The sequence below is a fragment of the Triticum urartu genome, unplaced genomic scaffold, assembly GCF_056163025.1.
Source record: "Triticum urartu cultivar PI428250 unplaced genomic scaffold, HENAU_Tu73 scaffold2, whole genome shotgun sequence".
NCBI classification, from domain to species: domain Eukaryota; kingdom Viridiplantae; phylum Streptophyta; class Magnoliopsida; order Poales; family Poaceae; genus Triticum; species Triticum urartu.
Window position 1 is genome coordinate 11,673,767 of NW_028260368.1, and position 24,553 is coordinate 11,698,319.

The following is a 24,553-nucleotide window of genomic DNA, read 5'->3' on the forward strand; positions in this document are numbered from 1 at the left end:
TGCTTGGATTTACTAAAGGGTTGCTTAGATTTAAGAAAAGGTTGTTTAGATGTATACATGATTTATTCCTTATTTAAAATTTGAAAATTTGAAAATTCACTTCTTTATTTTATTAATTTAGGATCCAGAAGAAGTAGTTTTTCTTTGATCCATATCTTATTTGATTCATATTATAGTATATGAATACCCTCTATACATATGAAATAATATCTACCGGAAATCAGATGAGTTGATTTGTATTTTGTATTCTATACTATGTTTTCTTTATATATTAAATATGAAGTTCTTACTCTTTCTGTTGTTTGGAAAGATCAAACACACGATGTTCCTATTTCTTTATTTCGTGATGAGTCGTATGCTTGCGACAATAACGACAAAATTTTTTGAATTCTAATTGTCCGGGTGTATTGTGGCGATTCTTTTGAGTACTATATCTAGAAATCCCCGTCGATTCCTCATTGGCACCTTTTCGAACACAACTGATGCATTCCAAAATAACTCTGATTCTAACATCTTTTCCCTTGGCCATGAACCTCCTTTTCTTTTTGGATTGACTTAACTTAATTCTTCTACTTATTCTTTTATTCTTCTATTTTGAATCCGAAGAAGAAGAATAAAATTCATTAGAATAATTTTTTTTTATTCTTTAATTAAGTAATAAAAAATAGAGAAATAATTAAAGAATACAATCCTTGTCGAATTAGCAAAGATTTTGGTTCGAAATCCTTTCATTTAATTAGCCAGCCCCGCCTTTTCTATGCTCTGATTTCTGAGGCCTTATTTAGCTTGGGTACCCCTTTAAATTGAATTTCTATTTTCAAAAATGGGGTTTACCAAATTTTTAATGACTCTGAGGTTCAACCCAATCCATCTTTTCTTTCTTTTTCCTTCCGATACTAAAAAAAGATTGAAAAGGATCAAATTTTGTCATATCACGAAGAAATCTATCCCTCCCATAGCAATAACTAGAATTAAAAAAAAGGGAATGACAAAGCATCTGGGAATAAACGATTAATTTCTATCAATAAACCTGCTAAAGCACCAAACCATAGAGTACTTAGCACGGGTGCTACAGAGAGATATGTTTTTATATCCCGCATTGAAAATCCTCCTTCCTTGTTGGAATACATATATGATCATAAACTCTTGCCCAAGATTGTTATGCTATATATAAAATGAACCATATCGACGAAATTTTCCTATCCCTAAAAAAGAAAAAGATGACCCCTTCTTCCTATATATTACCAAGGAAAAGTAATCCTTCTTTTATAGGCGAAATTATATTGGATTTTATATGTATATAATTCCTTAATTATATGAGACCAAAAAGAAGAAATGACACGAGGGTTCTATATATAGATAGAGAAAGAAAGAAGAAGAAAATTATGATGTGGAAAAGAAGACAGGAATTGTGTACAATGGCATTGTACAACAATTTAATTTGGAAAAGGGATGTAGCGCAGCTTGGTAGCGCGTTTGTTTTGGGTACAAAATGTCACAGGTTCAAATCCTGTCATCCCTACCTATTACTTCTTTCTTCTTTATAGGCAGTAGCGACGAGATCAATTAAAGTAAAGTGGGTATAACTTGAATTTGTGGAGACTATACGTACGTGAGATACATTAGGAATAGAAAAAGATTTTCTTTTTGAATGAATGAAAGCGCTCTTAGTTCAGTTCGGTAGAACGCGGGTCTCCAAAACCCGATGTCGTAGGTTCAAATCCTACAGAGCGTGATTCCATCTATTTTATGTCGAAGCAGAGTAAAATAACTTAACAAAATTGAATTGTAACTCCAATTTCAATTTGACCTCCTCTCTGGTCTGGAGGAGGTCAATCAAAAAAAAAAAATGACTCAATCAAAGATCCAACTGATCCCCACGCCTGTATTGCAAATACGCAGTCACGAATAATCCCGCTAAAGTAATAGGAATTAGGCCTAAGACGATTCCAAATAGAAAAACTTCAATCATTTCGATTTGTTCGAGGGGATAAAAAAAGAGGTACGATCTATCCCTAAATAGTACTCTAAATTATCCACGAATCTCAATGACCAAGAAAAGAATTCCTAATTAGTCTGGAAAAGAGTCGTAGAATGCCAGGAATCCCAAAGAAAGATTTTTCTTTTCTGAATTATAATTATTCAGTCAATTCAAATAAGGCGTATCTTGTTCAAGCCAATAAATAGAGCTGGGGTTATAGTTAAAGCAGCCAGTAGAAAACCAAAATAACTAGTTAAAGTAAGCATGAAAGAGTTAAATTCCATTTATTTTTTTTTACTACACTACATATGTTGGTAAAGCATTTACCTAAGTTATGGAAAATTCATAATTCATCAGTTATTTTAGATAATACTAAAAAACAAGATAGAGTAAGATACAGAAGTGTAAAAGAAAGTGGATTCATCAGATGATACATGAGTCCCTAATTCCGAATCAAGAGATTTGTTGTGGAATTTGTCAATTGAGTAAAGTAATAATATTAAGAACTAGATCATCTAACCCCATTGAATGAAAAAAAGAAATTCAATTTTCAGGGAAATTTTTGAATAAGAGATAAATAAACAATTGAATTTGAAAAAAAAAACTTCTTTCTATTTTGGATAATTTCTTTTTCAATAGGACCCTCTTTTTGGAGTGAACGATCGAATATTCCCCTATTCCTTCTTATTTTAACTGATTGTATTCCATATGGAATAAGAGGAGAACAAAAGCATTCCACGACCTGCCAAGGGGCTGTTAAAAAAAAAAAAAAAAGAAAGCTCTTCCTTGAATTTACTTTATTTTTATTCCTTTTTCGAACTCCAACCAAAGTAGATTCGAAGACGAGTCACTTCAATTATCCTTTTAAGTTCTATTCTATCTTCTGTCTTTCCCTATTTCATCTCGTAAAGTTCCGCGCTCGCAGTTTGGTCAAGAAAGTTAGACCTAATCCAACAAACAATACAAGGATGAATTACGAATTATGAAAGGATAGATTTCACATATACTTGTCCTTGTATTGTGTCAGTATGAGAATATCCTTCCTAAATTATTTATCCAAACCTATTGATCATTAACTTAGATTTTCCCAAGATTTTGGCTGCTATTCCGAATTACTCTATTATTCCGAAGCCAATGAAAAGTAAGTAGAACCTACAAAAATGGGGTTTTCTATTGATGCCTTGAATAACATATAGCTTACCTATAGACAAAAAAAAAATAAAAAAGTAATTATGTTTCGGAACCAGGCAAAACCAGATTGCTGTGCCATAGGAAGGATAGCTATACTAATTCGGTATACTCAAAATACACCTTTGGTACAAAATTGACAATCTCACAAGGATGAAATATCAGTAATTTTCTATTTACTGGTCGATCCCATCTTTTACGGAATCAATTCCTTTTTTGAATGTACAAAAATTTTGGGAGTTCAGCATGTCTGGAAGCACGGGAGAACGTTCTTTTGCTGATATTATTACCAGTATTCGATACTGGGTTATTCATAGCATTACTATACCTTCCCTATTCATTGCGGGTTGGTTATTTGTCAGTACGGGTTTAGCTTATGACGTGTTTGGAAGTCCTAGGCCAAACGAGTATTTCACGGAAAGCCGACAAGGAATTCCGTTAATAACCGACCGTTTTGATTCTTTAGAACAACTCGATGAATTTAGTAGATCCTTTTAGGAGGCCCTCAATGACCATAGATCGAACCTATCCTATTTTTACAGTGCGATGGCTGGCTATTCACGGACTAGCTGTACCTACTGTTTTTTTCTTGGGATCAATATCAGCAATGCAGTTCATCCAACGATAAAACAAATTCCAACTATAGAACTATGACACAATCAAACCCGAATGAACAAAATGTTGAATTGAATCGTACCAGTCTATACTGGGGTTTATTACTCATTTTTGTACTTGCTGTTTTATTTTCCAATTACTTCTTCAATTGAGAGAAAGAAAGAGACTAATAAGAATTCTCTTATCCCATTTGGAAGGATACCATCCTTATAACTACCCATGACTGTTTTTGTCTCTAGCATGACCAATTGATAAAATGTGGAGGAAAGTAGGGGAAATGGCCGATACTACTGGAAGAATTCCTCTTTGGCTGATAGGTACTGTAGCTGGTATTGCTGTGATTGGTTTAGTAGGTGTTTTCTTTTATGGTTCATATTCTGGATTGGGTTCATCTCTATAGTAATCGGAGGGACCAGATTGTAAACATGAAAAAGTAGGAGCTTAGCGGGTCCTTACCCCCCTTTATCTGATTAGAGCGGAAAGGACCCGCGGAATTTTTATTTTACTCTTATAACGCGAATTGAATCTATTCGATTCACTCTTATGAAGCAACAAGAAAAAGAGATCACTCGAGGATCCAATATCTTATTCCACGAAGGAAGTATCCTGAAAATCCTTGATTTAGTTTCGAGTAATAAACTAATAAAACCTTAATCAAAACTATTCAACTAGCCTAAAAATAAAAAAACCTTCAATGGAAGAGTTTACTTTTTTTTTGCAAAATTTCTGTAAATTTGAAGTTGAACTTAATTAAACAAGCCAAGCAATTTGCTCACAATCACAAGAAATTTTTCCCCCGCCATATTTTCTTCCCCTCTGTTTGTCCACTACCTCGGCTAAACCTAAGCAAAAGAAAAAGAGGTCCAAGAGACAGACCCGAATAAAGAAGAAATAGTAATCTTTGACGAATTAGGAAGAAAAAGGATTCTTATTTTGATACAAGAAGAATCGGCACAAGAAAAAGGCTTTTTCTTGTGCCGAATAGACGATTAAGAAGACCTGCAATCCCTCCGAAAAAGAAGAAATTTTAATTTGATTGTTCTCGCCTTTGCCTTGGATTCTCTTCTTTTGCATGGGATATAAATAAGGAATTCCAGACATCTCATAAACAAAAAGCAGTCTAAACAAAAAAAGGATTTCCAAAATAGATCATAGATAATTCTAGCAATTGCCAATAAATCGAGGCTTTTTACCAACTTGATGGTAAGAAATCCCGGGACCTAGAAATTCATTTCGTACAATTGAACCTTTTCAAACTGTTTCTTTTTGAGAACCAAAAAAACTTGTGCCAAAATAACGGATGCGAAGAAGAACAAAAGGCCTTGGACACGTAATGGATCCTGAAGCACGATTTCTGCGTCCCCCTGACCAAAACCTCCCACATTAGGATTGCTTGTTAATGGTTGATCAAGCTTGATGGATTCCCCCTCTGAAACAAGAAGTTCTGGTCCGGGAGGTATAATATCAATCACTTGGCGTCCATCTGATGCATCAACTATGGATATTTCATACCCCCCCTTTTCTTTACGTAGTATTTTTCTTACTATACCTGTTGACGTAGCATTATAGACTGTATTGTTACTCTTGCTACCATCAGGATAGATCTGTCCTCTTCCTCGGTTTCCCCCTACATATATGGGATATTTTAAGAAATGAGCATCTTTCTTCGTAGCAGGATCAGGGGAAAGAATGGGAAAGACAATTTCACTATATTTCTTACCGGGAACAGGGCCTATCACAAGAATGTTTTTTTTATCGGGACGATAACTCTGAAAAGCAAGATTTCCTATCTTTTCTTTTAACTCAGGGGAAATACGATCGGGCGGCGCTAATTCGAATCCCTCGGGCAAAATAAGAACAGCACCTACATTCAACCCTCCCTTTTTTCCATTAGCAAGAACTTGTTTCAATTGCATATCATAAGGAATTCGAAGAACTGCTTCAAATACAGTATCGGGAAGCACAGCTTGGGGAACTTCAATATCGACGGGCTTGCTAGCTAAATGGCAATTGGCACATACAATTCGTCCAGTTGCTTCTCGTGGGTTTTCATAACCCTGCTGCGCAAAAATGGGATATGCATTTGAAATAGATGTCCGAGTTATTACGTATATCATGATCGATACAGAAATCGATCGAGTTATCTGTTCCTTTACCCAAGAAAAAGTATTTCTATTTTCCATGTCCAATCGCAGATCCCAGAATTTCTACAATAAATTAGATAGGTAGCTAAGCTAATCTAGTTCCCTATACACGAATCTGTTGTCATTCTACTGCAACAGTTGTACTGCAATGATGAATACCTTAAAGTAGGTATAAATAGAAAGAATTTTGCTAAAATGGAAAAGGGCTTTCTTTCTAAAAAAAGATGCTTGCTAATTTGATTAATATTAATATCGGGAGATCAAATGAATTTATGCTTCACTAATTGAATGATAAATGACTACAAGCGAAGGAGATAGACGATTTAAACAAAAAAAGACCCAAAATTTCAAACATGTATCTAGAATTACTGGAAAACTACAAACAAAAATAGTGAAAATAAGCTCGTTAGGAGCCCATCCAAAATCGTTGTAGACCCAACGAATTACTAGTTCCCAACCACGGGTGGAGTGAAATCCAACAAAAAAATCAGTAACTAAAAGAATAAAAAAAGCTTTTATTGAGTCATTTAAATTATAGAAGAATTCCTGAACCCAAGAATTCAAAATGACAAGTTCCTCTTTACCCAGAAAAAAAGAACCACTTAGAATAGCCAAACAGATTATATTTGTCGAGAAATGCAAAATGGTATGGAGATGATCCTCATTATTTATTTTGACCCATTGTATTATTTCCTTGTGTATTCCTGTAGGAGGTTTTTGTACATGTGTCTTTAGTTTCCCTTTTATCATCTCGTCCAAGAGAGAAAGTTCTTCTAATTCTATGAATCTTTCTAGAATCCTTTTCTCTTGAATATCAGTTAAGAGAGTTTCGGATTGCCTGGTATTCCACCAATTCTTAATCCAAAGTTCCAGACATTTGTTAAATGAGGAAGAGACCCCCCAAGGCAAAAGTACGATAAATACAAGATATAGTAAAGAAGGCAATGCTTTCTTTTTTTTCATTTTTGATCTGTAAATGGAGTTGTTAATGAATATGCTTCATTCGCTGACTCTATTCCATTCCCTGACTCTATATGATGATATTTCTATTTCATGATATTTCTATTTCTTTGAAGCAAAAACTCTATAGGTTTGATACCCTGTATCTATTCTTCTTTTTTGTATATTAGTTATTAGTGGAATTTCAGTGCATTGGGTTCTTTCTTAGATCTAGATGGAATGAAATAGTGAAATAGAATAAAAAAAAAGCCCTTTCGGATGAAAAAGGAAGAATAGTATGCGATATATCTAACTTGGATAAAAAAAAATTAAAAGCAAATTTCTCTTATCCTCGTTTGTTCCTTCCTTTAGATAAATACTTAAAAATCCCCTTACAATAACAAATCCAATTTAGAAGGGACTTCCTCCCTGTGTTGAGAAAACTTTTCTTCTTCCAATTCTTCTTTTCTTCATTCAACTCAGTTCAAAAAAGATACCTCAAAATACTTCAATTGGTACGCGCAAGAAATAGGCCAATTCGGCAGCTTTTTGTTCAATTTCTCGTGGAGTAAAAAATTTATCATCAGTACGAGTCAAGGGAATGATCCCCTGGCCCCGGATTTCCATATAAAGAATACGACGAGGATAAAGACCCTCTTTAACCTGAATTCTAATTGATTGGATATCCCGCATAAGGAATCGAAGGAAGACGCGACGTTTTATTCCAGGGAATCCCCAACGAAAAATGCACACTATTCCCTCTTTTCTATCGAATCGGTCATAACCACTACCTACATTCCACAAAATAGTACACCACAAGTAGGAGCTAATGAATAGGCCTGCGATTCCGTAGAAAGACATCACGACCCCCTGCGGAAAAAAAAGAATTTCTTGAGATGGAAGTATAGATATAATATTCTTACCAAGATAACTGGAAATCCAACCGATAAGAATCCTAGTGAACCTAGAAAAAGAATACAGGCCCAGAAAAAATTACCCCTTTTTCGAGAACCTTTTAGAAGTTCTACCCATATGTGTTCTGATCGCCAATTCATATTAGATATACTAAATCCAGCAGCGGTCGATTGAAATTGAGAGAATAAGCTAAATAATTTTGACTTTACTTTTTTTGATTCTGAAATCGCCTTCAGCAACTAGTACTCCTGTGAAATAATAGGTTAGATACATTGACTTTCTATTCAAAAAATATTCGTTGATTCAATTAAAATAAATAAAATAAAACTCGCTATACCTGGCTCTGCATATTCATGCATTTATGCTCGTAGCCTATATCCGCATCCATAACCGTTTTTCATTTGTGTGTAGAAAGTGTGTGTAGAAAAAGCCACATACCCTACCATATTATATTACTTACACTAAAAAATACTAGACAATCTTATTTTTTTGCACATAAAGAAATAAAGAAGTCATTGCAATTGCCGGAAATACTAAGCCTACTAAAGGCACGAAAATAGAAGGTAAGTTTAAATCCGTCATGGAATAGGTGTCTCAATTCAAATTTACTATTTCTATCTAGTCGAAAAATATCTTAAGATTCTTATGATATAATTAAGTATATCTATTATAAGGAATATTGACTATTGTATTGTATTTTTTATTTTTAGTTTGAAAATATTCTGTAAAAAAAATGAAAGGATAATAAGAAAATTCCAAAAAAGGAGAACTAATTAAAAAGATTTTATTTTGATTTTCCCATCCTCATGGCCTTTCTATCTTTCTAATCTAATTTGAAATTGGATTCAAAAGAAAGCGGTTAGAATTTACTTCCTGCATACATACTTCTCTAGAAGCGCATACAATAATGCGTGGTAAAGGCGGAAAAATAGTATATTCAATCAAAATCAAAGGGCAAATTATCTTACCTACTATAGATCCCCTACTACCCTCTTAGACTTTAAAAGGCGATATACCACCCAAGAAAGGGTATGAAAATGCCGGGTGGAGTTAGCTTTTCGACGAAGACCTGTCCGTGCAGCGAAGCCCTGTTAGTAAGACCCCCCGCAATAATGGATTATAGAAGAATATTATTCCAAATACTCCTCTGGACGCATATAGTAGCATTGCGATTCCGAATCTTTTTTATTTATGAATATGAACAGAAAAAATTCATTGTATCGTTGGGTCGGAGCGGAGGTTTGGTCCAGAAAAATTAGAAACAAAACGTCTACTCTACCGCATTGAAGTCTATAGCGCTGTATTTCCACGAAAGTATAATTCTTACCATCAGGATACGATCCTTTCTTTTGAACTAAACGTCTCTACGATGGGTCCAGGTTCTATGTCCAATCCCAAATCAAGGATTTCTCGCTCTTGATCGGAGTCATAAACTAAAAAAAAACTACCTTTTTATCCTTTTTCTCAAGGTTATAGAAAACTTCCTTATCTAGTTCTAGCATTTTGAAAAAAAAAAAATGCTTCTTTTTTACACACAGTTCGAGTCACTTGTTGACTCACGATTACGCCTGTTAAAAGTTTCAAACGTCCTCTTTTTTGAAATTGAAAGAGAGTCCTATAAAAAGGTCTAACTTCCAAACTATGTCTTTTTTCATTCATTCTCCTTTAGTTTTTTTCTCTATCTAGAAGTGGAATAGAATAACCCGGTTGAAGGGTAATGATCATACGTCTGTAATGCATTGTATGGCCCAGAATAGGTCCTATTCTTCTACCTTTTCCAGGTAGTCGATGGCTATTCACAGCTACCACCTTAACACCAAAGAAGAGTTCGACCCAATGCTTTATTTCTGTCTTAGTGAATCCCGATTCGACATTAAAAGTATATTGATTCTTTCCCAATAAACGAAGACTTTTTTCTGTAAATACTGCGTATTTGATTCCATTATCATTATCATATGATAATACTATATTTTATTATTTTATTATTTTATTTGTATTTCTTTATTGTATTATACCTTAATATATATATTCTAGATATATAGAATAGACGAATCTCAATTTGTCAAGTCTCATGATCATATCATGATCTATTTTTATTCGGCTCAATCTTTTTTTTCTAAAAAAGATTGAGCCGAGTTTAATTGCAATCAATTAGAAGAATAAAGAAGAATTACTGCATTTCATAACTGATTTTTTTTCTCTTTTTATTTCGTTTCTTTTTTATTTATACCTTCTTTATCTTTAGTTTTATCTAGTTAATCAATAGTATCTACCGGCTCGAACTCGAATTTGATCGCCTTCCATACTTCACAAGCTGCGGCTAGTTCAGGACTCCATTTGCAAGCTGCTCGGATAATTTCATTACCTTCGCGAGCAAGATCGCGCCCTTCGTTACGAGCTTGTACACAGGCTTCTAAAGCCACTCGATTAGCTGCTGCACCAGGTGCATTTCCCCAAGGATGTCCTAAAGTTCCTCCACCAAATTGTAATACAGAATCGTCCCCAAAGATTTCGGTCAGAGCTGGCATATGCCAAACATGAATACCACCTGAAGCTACCGGTATAACACCTGGCATGGATACCCAGTCCTGAGTGAAAAAGATACCGCGAGCACGATCTTTTTCAATAAAATCATCGCGCAATAAATCAACAAAACCTAAAGTCATTTCATTTCGCGTTCCCCTTCTAACTTACCTACTACTGTACCGGAGTGGATATGATCTCCCCCAGACATACGCAATGCTTTAGCTAATACACGGAAATGCATACCATGATTTTTCTGTCTATCAATAACTGCATGCATTGCACGGTGAATGTGAAGAAGTAGGCCATTGTCGCGGCAATAATGAGCCAAAGTAGTATTTGCGGTGAATCCCCCAGTTAAGTAGTCATGCATTACAATAGGAACCCCTAATTCTCTTGCAAATACAGCTCTCTTAATCATTTCTTCACATGTACCCGCAGTCGCATTCAAGTAATGCCCCTTGATTTCACCGGTTTCGGCCTGTGATTTATAAATAGCTTCGGCACAAAAGACAAAACGGTCTCTCCAGCGCATAAATGGTTGTGAGTTTACGTTTTCATCATCTTTGGTAAAATCAAGTCCACCACGTAGACACTCATAACACGCTCTACCATAATTTTTTGCGGATAATCCCAATTTTGGTTTAATAGTACATCCCAATAAAGGACGACCGTACTTGTTCAACTTATCTCTTTCAACTTGGATACCATGAGGCGGGCCTTGGAAAGTTTTTGAATAAGTAGGGGGAATTCGTAGATCCTCCAAACGTAGAGCACGTAGGGCTTTGAAACCAAATACGTTACCTACAATGGAAGTAAACATGTTAGTAACGGAACCCTCTTCAAATAGGTCTAATGGATAAGCTACATAACAGATCCATTGGTTGTCTTCCCCAGCAACAGGCTCGATGTGATAGCATCGTCCTTTGTAACGATCAAGACTGGTAAGTCCATCAGTCCAAACAGTTGTCCATGTACCAGTAGAAGATTCGGCAGCTACTGCAGCCCCTGCTTCTTCGGGCGGAACCCCAGGCTGAGGACTTACTCGGAATGCTGCCAAGATATCAGTATCCTTAGTTTCATACTCTGGGGTGTAGTAAGTCAATTTATAATCTTTAACACCAGCTTGAAATCCAACACCTGCTTTAGTTTCTGTTTGTGGTGACATAAGTCCCTCCCTATAACTCTTGAATTAAGAATTCTCACAATAACAGGGTCTACTCGATGTTAATTAGGCGTAAATGAAACTTTAGCAAAAATCTCGTAAAACAAAAAGGATATTCAATTAATATAATATCAACTCATTAAAGAAAATTGAGGGCATGCTTAGGTTAATGAATATGTTTCATTCATATATAATGCGTACACCCTGTGTATGTTCTATCCTATAGGAATTCCAATATAGGAATTCGATAGGAATTGAGTTGTTGTTATGGTAAGTTAACACGGTTCGTTATTAAACCATGGATTTGATTTACCAAATCCATAATTATTGTATACTCTTTGATAGATATAGCGCAACCCAAATTAATTCCTAATCCTTATTTTACAAGTTCTTAATAGTTCTCTTTTCTTATTTTGAATGCAAATACCTAACTAAATACTAATAAAATTCTTTGTTGACAGCAATCTATGCTTCACAGTAGTATATATTTTGTATATCGAAGTCCTAGATAGGAAAGTAGAGTAGGCACAGATCCTCCACAAAAGGCAAAATGTATATGAAAAAAAAGATTGATTGAACTTTCCAATGGACTCATTCCATGAGTAAACGATTGAATGGGATTCGCTTGGGCAACGAAATCAAGTCCTGGTCCCCTTTTCTCTCTTATTGAATTAACTAATTCATTTCCTTTTTACTTTTGGATTTTTTTTGATTTGATTTGGCATTATTCAACAATAAAAAAAGAAAAATTTCGACAAATTCCTTTTTTTTAATTATGTGATAATTATGAGAACCAATCCTACTACTTCTCCTCCCGGGGTTTCCACAATTGAAGAAAAAAGTACAGGTCGTATCGATCAAATTATTGGACCCGTGCTGGATGTCACTTTTCCCCCAGGCAAGTTACCTTATATTTATAACGCTTTGGTAGTCCAGAGTAGAGACACTGCCGATAAGCAAATTAATGTGACTTGTGAGGTACAACAATTATTAGGAAATAATCGAGTTAGAGCTGTAGCTATGAGTGCTACGGACGGGTTGATGAGAGGAATGGAAGTGATTGACACGGGAGCTCCTCTCAGTGTTCCGGTCGGTGGAGCTACTCTCGGACGAATTTTCAACGTTCTTGGGGAGCCTGTTGACAATTTGGGTCCTGTAGATAGTAGTGCAACGTTCCCTATTCATAGATCTGCGCCTGCCTTTATCGAGTTAGATACGAAATTATCCATCTTTGAAACAGGTATTAAGGTCGTCGATCTTTTAGCTCCTTATCGACGTGGAGGAAAAATAGGACTATTTGGGGGGGCTGGAGTAGGTAAAACAGTACTGATCATGGAATTAATCAATAACATTGCTAAAGCTCATGGGGGCGTATCCGTATTCGGTGGAGTAGGGGAACGGACTCGTGAAGGAAATGATCTTTATATGGAAATGAAGGAATCCGGAGTAATTAATGAAAAAAATATTGAGGAATCAAAGGTAGCTCTAGTCTATGGCCAAATGAATGAACCACCGGGAGCTCGTATGAGAGTTGGTTTAACTGCCCTAACTATGGCGGAATATTTCCGAGATGTTAATAAGCAAGACGTGCTTTTATTTATCGATAATATCTTTCGTTTTGTTCAAGCAGGATCAGAGGTATCCGCTTTATTAGGGAGAATGCCCTCCGCAGTGGGTTATCAACCTACTCTTAGTACAGAAATGGGTTCTTTGCAAGAAAGAATTGCTTCTACTAAAAAGGGATCTATAACTTCGATTCAAGCAGTTTATGTACCTGCAGACGATTTGACCGACCCTGCCCCTGCCACAACATTTGCACATTTGGATGCTACTACCGTACTTTCCAGAGGATTAGCTTCCAAGGGTATTTATCCAGCAGTAGATCCTTTAGATTCAACCTCGACTATGTTACAGCCTCGGATCGTTGGCAACGAACATTATGAAACTGCGCAAAGAGTTAAGGAAACTTTACAACGTTACAAAGAACTTCAGGACATTATCGCAATTCTTGGCTTGGATGAATTATCGGAAGAGGATCGTTTAACTGTAGCAAGAGCAAGAAAAATTGAGCGTTTCTTATCACAACCGTTCTTTGTGGCAGAAGTTTTTACTGGTTCTCCAGGAAAGTATGTTGCTCTTGCGGAAACTATTAGGGGATTTCAACTAATCCTTTCCGGAGAATTAGACGGCCTACCTGAACAGGCTTTTTATTTGGTGGGTAACATCGATGAAGCTAGCACGAAAGCTATAACCTTAGAAGAGGAGAACAAATCGAAGAAATGAAATTAAATCTTTATGTACTGACTCCTAAGCGAATTATTTGGGATTGTGAAGTGAAAGAAATCATTTTATCCACTAATAGTGGCCAAATTGGCGTATTACCAAACCACGCCCCCATTAACACAGCAGTAGATATGGGTCCTTTGAGAATACGCCTCCTCAACGACCAATGGTTAACAGCGATTCTGTGGAGCGGTTTTGCGAGAATAGTTAATAATGAGATCATCATTTTAGGAAATGATGCGGAACTGGGTAGTGATATTGATCCGGAAGAAGCTCAAAAGGCACTTGAAATAGCCGAAGCTAACTTGAGTAAAGCTGAGGGTACGAAAGATTTGGTTGAAGCGAAGCTCGCTCTCAGACGAGCTAGGATACGAATCGAGGCTGTCAATTGGATTCCCCCATCCAATTGAAGACAATCCAGTGGTTTATAGTTGATACAAAGAAAAAGGGAAGAGGGGTAGAAAAAGTTATTAGATAGCGAAGCGAAGTAAGTCCAATGCTATCTAGTAATTTTTCTACCTACTTACCTACTATTGGATTTGAACCAATGACTCCCGCCGTATGAAAGCAATACTCTAACCACTGAGTTAAGTAGGCAATTTATCACCACAAAGGAAGACCCATTACTTCGATCGATTATATATTGAATCCCTTTTCTAAGCAATACCGCTCTGTTATTGGTCTGTTATATACTAAATACTAAACTAAATACTAAACAGATACAGATCAAAGGGGTATCCTCTGGCATTAGAAAATATTCATCTTGACAAGAAATTATCTATATGTTAAGATATCTCTGATAAGGGCTATAGCTCAGTTCGGTAGAGCAACTCGTTTACACGTGCGCCAATGCTTTTCAAAGGAGCTTATTATGCAATGAACATAATCGATCTTATTGCAAAATCAATGTCTTACTTCATAGATTCGAGAGAATAGGAGAACAGTAGCCTGACAAACAGTCGGTTCAGTCCGATTCAGGTGCCAATTCAGGTGCCTAATCAAATAGAACCCTTATGGATTTGCTAGTTGATAAGGTAAATATCCAGCCCACTAAATGCTAGGCGTAATGAGGATAAGGGCCTCCAAAAAACTTCTTTTCGTTCTATGAACTTTAAGGTGTATGAAGTCTCATAGTTAACTCTTGCAGTGGAACGATAGAGACTCCATTTCACTTAGGTTGATTTAATTTAGACCGGAGGCAGACCTAAGTCAAGGTAATCCTCCTTTGAAACACTTTGGTATTGCTCCTAGATAGATCATAATACAAAAAATCAATCAGAGCACAGGGAGCCATCTCATTATCTTTCCGTAAAGAAAAACTATGGTGGACTAACTGATCTTTAAATCAGTTTATGAAAGAGCCCAATGCAAAAAAATGCATGTTGGGTCTTTGAAACAGTTCAAATCATTTCGATAATAATCCGTTTGATCTGTTTTACCGAGAAGGTCTACGGTTCGAATCCGTATAGCCCTAATATGCCCTTTTTTAGATTTTAGGATCTCTATCCTATGTTTTCTTTAGTTTAGTATAGTTTTCATTTTCTCATTAGTATTTGTTTATAGACTGGATAGGCGCCTGCGACATAGAATAGAGATAAAAGCATTACCAAAGGCTCATTCATCGAAAATCAAAATCATACAGACAGGAAAAGAAAAACGAATTTCTATCAAATCAATAGAAGAAAGGATCCTTTCCCTGATTTGAATCCCGTCCTCCTTCAAATAGGATATCTCTAGACTTCCCTATAATAACTGCAATGATTTTATCCATTTTGCGAATTCCTACTTTGTTTTAAGTATATTTATTACTTTGTTTATAGATACATTATGTAAATTGATCAACTTTAAATAGAAAAAATAAAGTAAAGAGTAAATAAGAAAACAGAATATTCTGTCTCATAGTTCTGAAATAGAGTTCTTTATTTTTATTTTATAGTATTACTTCTCATTAATTATACTGCATAGATTAGTCCTACTATCTTAATTAGGTTCTAATTTAGTAGTATTCTCATTTTTATTTAATAGTCTCTTATTATTTTATTATTAAATATTAAATAAAGGATAGAGCTATTCTTTTTTCTAGAGATTCTAGAGAAAGCGAGACAAAGTGAAACGAGAAAGTTTTCTTTATATAAGAATTAGATCTACATACACCATATCTAAATAGAATGGAAATCCAAAAGAAAGGGAGTTGGGATTCCATTGGATGAATCTTTAAAGAAGATGCAGCACAGAGGAAACAAAGGCTAAACTTAAACTAAGCGCTTTTGTTTGAACAAAAAAGATTCTTGTTTCACCGAGGAAAAGAGAGAAGTTCTGGATAAATTGACAATGCTGAATTGAATTGACTAATTTAAGTTCCGCCTATTCCACATTAATGGGAGTACATTATGTTTCTGCTTCACGAATATGATATTTTTTGGACATTTCTAATAATAGCAAGCCTTATTCCTATTTTGGCATTTTCGATTTCAGGACTTTTAGCCCCGGTTAGTGAAGGACCAGAGAAGCTTTCTAGTTATGAATCGGGTATAGAACCCATGGGAGGGGCTTGGGTACAATTCCGAATACGCTATTATATGTTTGCGCTCGTTTTTGTTGTTTTTGATGTGGAAACCGTCTTTCTATACCCTTGGGCAATGAGTTTCGACGTATTGGGTGTATCCGTTTTTATCGAAGCTTTGATTTTCGTGCTTATCTTAGTTGTTGGTTTAGTTTATGCATGGCGAAAAGGAGCCTTGGAATGGTCTTAACTGAATATTTAGACAAAAAAAAAGAAGGAAAAGATTCTATTGAGACAGTTATGAATTTGATTGAGTTTCCCTTACTTGACCAAACAAGTTCCAATTCTGTTATTTCAACTACACCAAATGATCTTTCGAATTGGTCAAGACTCTCCAGTTTATGGCCCCTTCTATACGGTACCAGTTGTTGTTTCATTGAATTTGCTTCATTAATAGGCTCACGATTCGACTTTGATCGTTATGGATTGGTACCAAGATCAAGTCCTAGGCAAGCAGACCTAATTTTAACAGCCGGTACGGTAACAATGAAAATGGCTCCCTCTTTAGTGAGATTATACGAGCAAATGCCTGAACCAAAATACGTCATTGCTATGGGAGCCTGTACTATTACAGGGGGAATGTTCAGTACGGATTCCTATAGTACTGTTCGGGGAGTTGATAAGTTAATTCCTGTGGATGTCTACTTGCCGGGCTGCCCACCTAAACCGGAGGCAGTTATAGATGCCCTAACAAAACTTCGTAAGAAGATATCGCGAGAAATAGTTGAGGATCAAACTCTATCTCAAAATAAAATAGATGTTTTACTACCAGTCACAAGCTTTATGTTAGGCGCAGTACTCATACAGGAACTTATGAGCAAGAATTGCTCTATCAATCACCATCTACATTAGATATATCTTCTGAAACTTTTTTCAAATCCAAAAGTTCAGTACCTTCCTACAAATTAGTGAATTAGGAGAGGGGCTCTTTTGTGTAGAAAAATAAAAAGCAGGGCAATCTTTCAAACTTGCATCCGAAATGTGAAATATTTATACAAAGAGGGAGAGATGAAGACAATGCAGCAGGGTTGGTTATCTAATTGGCTAGTCAAACATGAGGTGGTTCATAGATCTTTGGGCTTTGATCACCGAGGAATAGAGACTTTACAAATAAAAGCAGGGGATTGGGATTCCATTGCTGTCATTTTATATGTATATGGTTACAATTATTTACGCTCCCAATGTGCTTATGATGTAGCACCCGGTGGATCTTTAGCTAGCGTGTATCATCTTACGAGAATACAATATGGTATAGATAATCCAGAAGAAGTCTGCATAAAAGTCTTTGCCCAAAAGGATAATCCTAGAATTCCGTCTGTCTTCTGGATTTGGAGAAGTGCCGATTTTCAAGAACGCGAATCTTATGATATGGTGGAATCTCTTATGATAATCATCCGCGCCTTAAACGTATCCTAATGCCTGAAAGTTGGATAGGCTGGCCCTTACGTAAGGATTATATAACCCCCAATTTTTATGAAATACAAGATGCTCATTGAATGATAAGAAATTCATGCTCACTTATACAACACAACTCCAGATTTTATTCAAGTCAAGGAATATTTTTAGGTTCTTTTCCTAGATGAAACGGAATACCTATTTATAATTAATTCCTAATTATACAAAAGCATTCCAGATAGACTGAGCAAAAAAAGGGTTTCATTTGGATTCCCCTATTTTGAAAATCGCATATTAATTTCCTTCATATGAACAGAAAAATAGGATGACTCAAAGAAGTTCTCTACCAGGAACTTTGTACCGCGCACATTACTTAGCACAACTAGGAAAATAAGATAAGATAAAGATAAGCAAGACTAAAAAAATATTCGTCGGAATAGCGGAATACAAAATTAAGAAACGCAAAAAAATAAAGGGGAATCTCACCCCCTTCTTTATCATAAAGAAAAGATATATTTTAAAACTTCTTTAAAAGAAAAAGAAGTGCCTCTATATTTATATTATAGATTTATCCACTTAGATGAATAAATATTATTAATGAATATGTATCACAATCCATCTCGAGGTATTTGGATCAATACCTATTCGGTGGATCTTTTTTTTTTTTTTCTCTGCCAGGAACCAGATTTGAACTGGTGACACGAGGATTTTCAGTCCTCTGCTCTACCAACTGAGCTATCCTGACCTTTTCTTGTGCATCATCCTAGTAGAGTATTTGTATCTATGTCAATTAAAAGGACTAAAAATTAATTAAAGTATTTCAAATTTTAAATTTGAAAATGGGGGGGGTAGTCCTATGCATTGTGCATGGTTTACTTAAATAAAACTTAAAAATAGAGTGAATAACCAAGATTTCTTGCCGATACTCTAATAAAAAAGAAATCTATTCAATGAATAGGATAAGATCCATTGAGTTCTCTTCGCATTCCTTTGTGAAAGAGTAGAATGAGAAAGCTAATGAATCTTAAACCCATTGCATTGATAAAAAGAAAAAAAAGTGCATTGATAAAAAGAAAAAAAAAAAGAGGATAAATAATAATAATATAGTATAGTTAGGGAATAAAAGAGGATTTGGGGATAGAGGGACTTGAACCCTCACAACTTATAAAGTCGACGGATTTTCCTTTTACTAGAAATTTCATTGTTGTCAGTATTGACATGTAGAATGGGACTCTCTCTTTGTCCTCGTCCGATTAATCCACTTTTTAAAGATCTCGAAAACTTTGATTTTAATTGAAGAATTTGATTATTCAATATTCGATTGGAGTGGATTCACAATAATGAAAAAAAAAAATTATGATATGAGTTTTTTATTTCATAATCATTATCATTTCTAATTTCATTTTTAAAAAAGATAAAGAACCTATATTATAATTAGAATATAATATGAGTTCTGTGATTAATCGTTTGCTATGTCAGTATCTATACGTGTTTATTAAATGTATAAGGTATAAAACCCCCTCTTTCTCTAATTTAGAACTAGAAGGAATTCCACTAACAACACAACGTAATTAACTCGATTCGTTAGAACAGCTTCCATTGAGTCTCTGCACCTATCCTTTTCCTTTGTATTCTAGTTCGAGAACCCCTTGTTTTCTCAAAACACGGATTTGGCTCAGGATTGCCCTTTTTTAATTCAGGGTTTCTCTGAATTTGGAAGTTACCACTTAGCAGGTTTCCATACCAAGGCTCAATACAATCAAGTCCGTAGCGTCTACCGATTTCGCCATATCCCCATTTCCCTCTTCTTTGAGACCAGGATTCCTTGTGTAATTTCATCCATCTCTTAGTTTTTTTTTTGAATCATTGAGTTCATCACTCAACGTAGTCTAGCAGTTCAGTTCGACTCTATTTGAGAGACCTCGCTTGCTTATTGCAATTCAGAATTGAATTGATTCTATCCTTGATGTATTTGCAATTCAATCCGAATCAATATATCCAAAAGTTTTTATCTCCCCCACCTCCGTCTTACTTTTTTATAGTATTCAAAATTATACTATAACGCTTGATATTTATTCTTTTTTTCTAATCAGAATTAGCAATTTTATTTACTCTGACTCTATGTTCCCCTTAGTGAAATATTAATCCTCAAATTATTAACAAATAATAAAGTCTATAATGATCGAATGAAAATACCAATAAATTCTATAATTTTATTTTTAATATCCTATAGGTTAAGCATATCAAGCTAACTTTATCTTTAAGAAGTTTTAGTATTTTTTTATTTTTATAAGTATAACTTCAATTTAGAACTAGTTAATAGCTAAGATTAATAACTAATATCTGAGATTTTACGGATTTCCTATACTATACCTATTTCTATTTGTTACACTATTTCCGTTATGTAAGCCCACTTAGCTCAGAGGTTAGAGCATCGCATTTGTAATGCGAGGGTCATCGGTTCAAATCCGATAGTCGGCTTTTTTTCTCTATCGATGTTCTACGAACAAGAATCTCTTTTTTTCCGAATTAAATGGAGAATCCAGGATCTTTTATGTTTTTTACCTTACAATTTTGCTAGATACAAAACAATAAAATAAATAATATATATACAAAAAAAAAAAGATTTTTGATGAAATTCCATTTTTTGGGGTACTTTAGTTGATTTTACTCTGTTTATCCTGTAGTTTAATTCAGTTTTAATTTCGATGTATTCTGTAATGTAAATACAATGAAATTAATTGTGTAAAATGAAATTTCAATAAAATAAAAAAAGGAGTCTTCATGTCCCGTTATCGAGGACCTCGTTTAAAAAAAATACGCCGTCTGGGAGCTTTACCAGGACTCACTAGAAAAACACCTAAATCCGGAAGTAATCTTAAAAAAAAATTCAATTCTGGGAAAAAGGAGCAATATCGTATTCGTCTTCAAGAAAAACAGAAATTGCGTTTTCATTATGGTCTGACAGAACGACAATTACTTAGATATGTACATATCGCTGGAAAAGCAAAAAGGTCAACAGGCCAGGTTTTACTACAATTACTTGAAATGCGTTTGGATAATATCCTTTTTCGATTGGGTATGGCTTCAAACCATTCCTGGGGCCCGCCAATTAGTCAACCATAGACATATTTTAGTTAATGGTCGTATAGTCAATATACCAAGTTTTCGTTGCAAACCCCGAGATATTATTACTACGAAAGATAACCAAAGATCAAAAGGTCTGGTTCAAAATTATATTGCTTCATCGGAACCCGGGGAAATTGCCAAAGCATTTGGCGATTGACACGTTGGAATATAAAGGACTAGTAAATAAAATCCTAGATAGGAAGTGGGTCGGTCTCAAAATAAATGAGTTGTTAGTTGTAGAATATTACTCTCGTCAGACTTGAACTTAACGAAAAAAGGAAAGGTTCATAGAATTTTCTTCCCCTTCCCCTTTCCCCGAACTAAATCGCCCTAAGACCATTACCATTAATTTGTATTTTCCCATCAACTAGCTAAAATTGATTAACCCTAGGATTAGGATCCTTTTTTCTTTTTTCCTCTATGTGTATTTTACATACCACAGTAATTTGCTATAGAGAATTTCTAATTTCTATTAAATCAAAATAAGATAATATAAGATATTATATTATTGCTGGAAAAAAATTGTTATTTGATTTGATACATTGTGATCCTTAACGTTGATGAATTAAGAAAAACGGAAAGAGAGGGATTCGAACCCTCGGTAAACAAAAGTCTACATAGCAGTTCCAATGCTACGCCTTGAACCGCTCGGCCATCTCTCCTACATAACTTATTATGGAAAATAAACTGAGTGAATAGCGAGTTTTCTTATTCCTGCAGTACAGGTACAACCGCAACCACTCGGGGGTTCCATAGTTCTATTGGAAAAATTCCTTTTGATCTAAGTGGAAGGATACAGGATTTTTTACTAGAAATTGCGCTCGCTATAAAATAAAAGTTTTAATTTGGGTTTTCCCGCAACTAAAGAAAAAGAAAATGGAAGAATTCTTCTTATTGCATAATAAAATAAAGAAACCTTAGAATTCCGTTTGCATAAGATACGCTACACCATACTATCGAAATCAAAAATAGGGTATGAGACAATTAATAACTTTGAAAACACGAAATAGTTGATAACATAAGTTGTTGTTCAGAAATAGGAAAGTGGAATGAAATCCAGTCTTAGTCAAATATTTCATATCTCTTCGTGTCCAAGCAGAAGGAAAAGGATACAATTTGAGCTGAGCGGAAAATCCATATCTCTCTTATCCATTTAAAGCATATGGATTTAGAGTAGAGCATATGGATCAATCTATTTATAATTATAAGAATCGAATGTGTTTGTTTTTATGTTATTTTGTGAAGGAATGAAAACAATTCTATATAGAATGGGTTGGGAATTATGCCTAGATCCCGTGGAAATGGAAATTTCATTGATAAGACCTCCTCAATTGTAGCCAATATTTTATTGCGAATAATTCCGACAACCTCAGGAGAAAAAAAGGCATTTACTTATTATAGAGATGGTGCGATTTGACTCTTTTTTTTGCTTTTTTTTAGCCCTACCTATACCTCAGTCTTACGAAAAAGAGAGGGGGGTTGGCATAGAGAGAACCAAATTTGTAAAGCAAACAAACCCACGCTTCGGGAAGGTGAGGCGAACTAACAATTCCTTCCGTCGTGTATCCTCGATTGATGCGGCTCAGATACTTCAATTGTAGATTTGAGTATTGAGCGAAAGGTTACACCTACAGGATATGGTATGGTATGGATTACAGGCCAATCCTACTCTATTAGTATCCGTAGGCAGCATAGGGGAGAAAAGCACTACACCTAGAAATAGGAATCAACAAGAGAAAAAACTTTGTTAGAAATTACCCCTTTCCTGATCGGTATCAGGGCTGGGAAGAATGGTTGGGATAACAAACAACCATCAGGTTTGTACTTTGGATACCCCTATAACCATCAAAGATCGTTGAAGTAGCTAATTCCTCTAAATAGGAGGCGTTGAGAACAAAGAAATTATTGGAGCTATCGTTTTCCTCTAGCATTAATAGAATTCATTGGTGTTAAGAAAAACCTCTTGTGGGAAGGTTGGCTAGAGATTTCTTGGAAAAATACCAGCCCCTTTCGGTTCATAATGAGACGGGACTAATTCTATTTTGATTCTATAGATTATTTCGCTTAGTACTATTATGTACAGAAGGGAGGAGCCGTATGAGATGAAAACCTCATGTACGGTTTTGGAACGGAGATTTTTTGAATAGAATGAACGACCGTAACGGATGTTGGCTCAATCCGAAGGAAATTATGCGGAAGCTTTGCAAAATTATTATGAAGCTACGCGACTAGAAATCGATCCCTATGATCGAAGTTATATACTCTATAACATAGGCCTTATACACACAAGCAATGGAGAGCATACAAAGGCTTTGGAATATTATTTCCGGGCACTAGAACGAAACCCCTTCTTACCGCAAGCTTTTAATAATATGGCCGTGATCTGTCATTACGTGCGACTATCTCCACTATAGAAAGAAAAAAAAAAAAGAGAGGATCAAATTTTCTAGTAAATACTAGAAAAAAAGGGCTTTCTACATAGGGATCGTAAAAACAACGATTTTTCCCTATCAGCTGTAGGAAGGAAGGACACTTCACGAGAATCAAAAAACGAAGAAAGTATGGCCTATACTACTACTCTATGGATAAAGTTTCTCAAATTGATAGAGAAAGCACCGTAAAGATCAATTAGTGAGCGACTGGGTCGATACAACTAAAAAAAACTGCTTACTTATCCCATGATATGGGGCAAAATTTAGGAATCCGCTTATGTAATAGAGCCGATCCACTAAGGGATTAAGCAGCGGTGTAGTATCAGATCCCAAAGATAGTAAGTTCTTTTTTCTTTCTTATGAAAAAAGTCTTTTTCAAGGATTCTATAGAGATTTCATATATGAAACCGGGATAGTTACCTCTCAGAAAATTTGAACGAAGGCTCTATATCTATCTATGCTTCATTCTTCTGAAGGTGGGAAAAAAGATCAAACTGATTATTGATAAAAATTAGGGTTTGAAACTTAGGTAATTAATTTCTTCTGCTTAACCCAAGAACAAATTGGATCGATTTTTGATAAATCGAATTCAGTTAAGATAGGGGAAATTCAGATAGCAATTTCTGAGCCGTATGAGGTAGGAAACTCTCAAGTACGGTTCTAAGGGAAGGACTTCCTATTCCGACGGAGGAGAACAGGCCATTCTACAGGGTGATTCGGAAATTGCGGAAGCTTGGTTTGATCAAGCTGCTGAATATTGGAAACAAGCTATAGCGCTTACTCCGGGAAATTATATTGAAGCACAGAACTGGTTGAAGATTACGAAGCGCTTTGAATTTGAATAAGACCATGCTCCTTCTTTTTCATAAAATGGGTGGTTTGGTTGTTGATCCATTAATCAAATAAATTAGGTCGTAAGATCGAATCAAGAATTTCATTATATCCATTTCTTATACCTTCTATTTTATATGATATTTCATAAGAATAAACCATAGGGATAGGGTCTAGAATAGAAGTAATAAAGTGAATAAAAAGAGGGGGCAATCTAAATATTGCTAATATATTAGGACCATCTTATTAATAATTCTAATGAGTTATCTTGGAATTTAGAATCAAATAAAAAACCCTATATTATGCTCAAGGAAAGTAGATATAGATAGGAGCTTATGCCCTCAAAAAAAATACACTAGTTTCTTAAATTAAAAATAAAAAGATTTTTTTCTTACGTCGAGAAATATTTGTTTTTCAAGATAAACAATGTCCGTTAGGCACCTAATCTTT

The 24,553-nt window shown here is 35.1% G+C and overlaps 5 non-coding genes across 5 annotated transcripts; 3 read left to right on the top strand and 2 right to left on the bottom strand.

Annotated features, from left to right (window-relative positions):
* The first annotated feature begins 1,448 nt into the window (after positions 1-1,448).
* Positions 1,449-1,522, top strand: TRNAP-UGG (transfer RNA proline (anticodon UGG)). Its single transcript has one exon. It is a non-coding gene; the product is annotated as a tRNA-Pro (tRNA).
* A 139-nt stretch (positions 1,523-1,661) lies between these two features.
* On the top strand, positions 1,662-1,735 carry TRNAW-CCA (transfer RNA tryptophan (anticodon CCA)). The gene has a single exon. It is a non-coding gene; the product is annotated as a tRNA-Trp (tRNA).
* Positions 1,736-18,383: 16,648 nt separating this feature from the next.
* Positions 18,384-18,456, bottom strand: TRNAF-GAA (transfer RNA phenylalanine (anticodon GAA)). Its single transcript has one exon. It is a non-coding gene; the product is annotated as a tRNA-Phe (tRNA).
* Positions 18,457-20,119: 1,663 nt separating this feature from the next.
* Positions 20,120-20,192, top strand: TRNAT-UGU (transfer RNA threonine (anticodon UGU)). Its single transcript has one exon. It is a non-coding gene; the product is annotated as a tRNA-Thr (tRNA).
* A 1,223-nt stretch (positions 20,193-21,415) lies between these two features.
* Positions 21,416-21,502, bottom strand: TRNAS-GGA (transfer RNA serine (anticodon GGA)). Its single transcript has one exon. It is a non-coding gene; the product is annotated as a tRNA-Ser (tRNA).
* Positions 21,503-24,553: the final 3,051 nt, after the last annotated feature.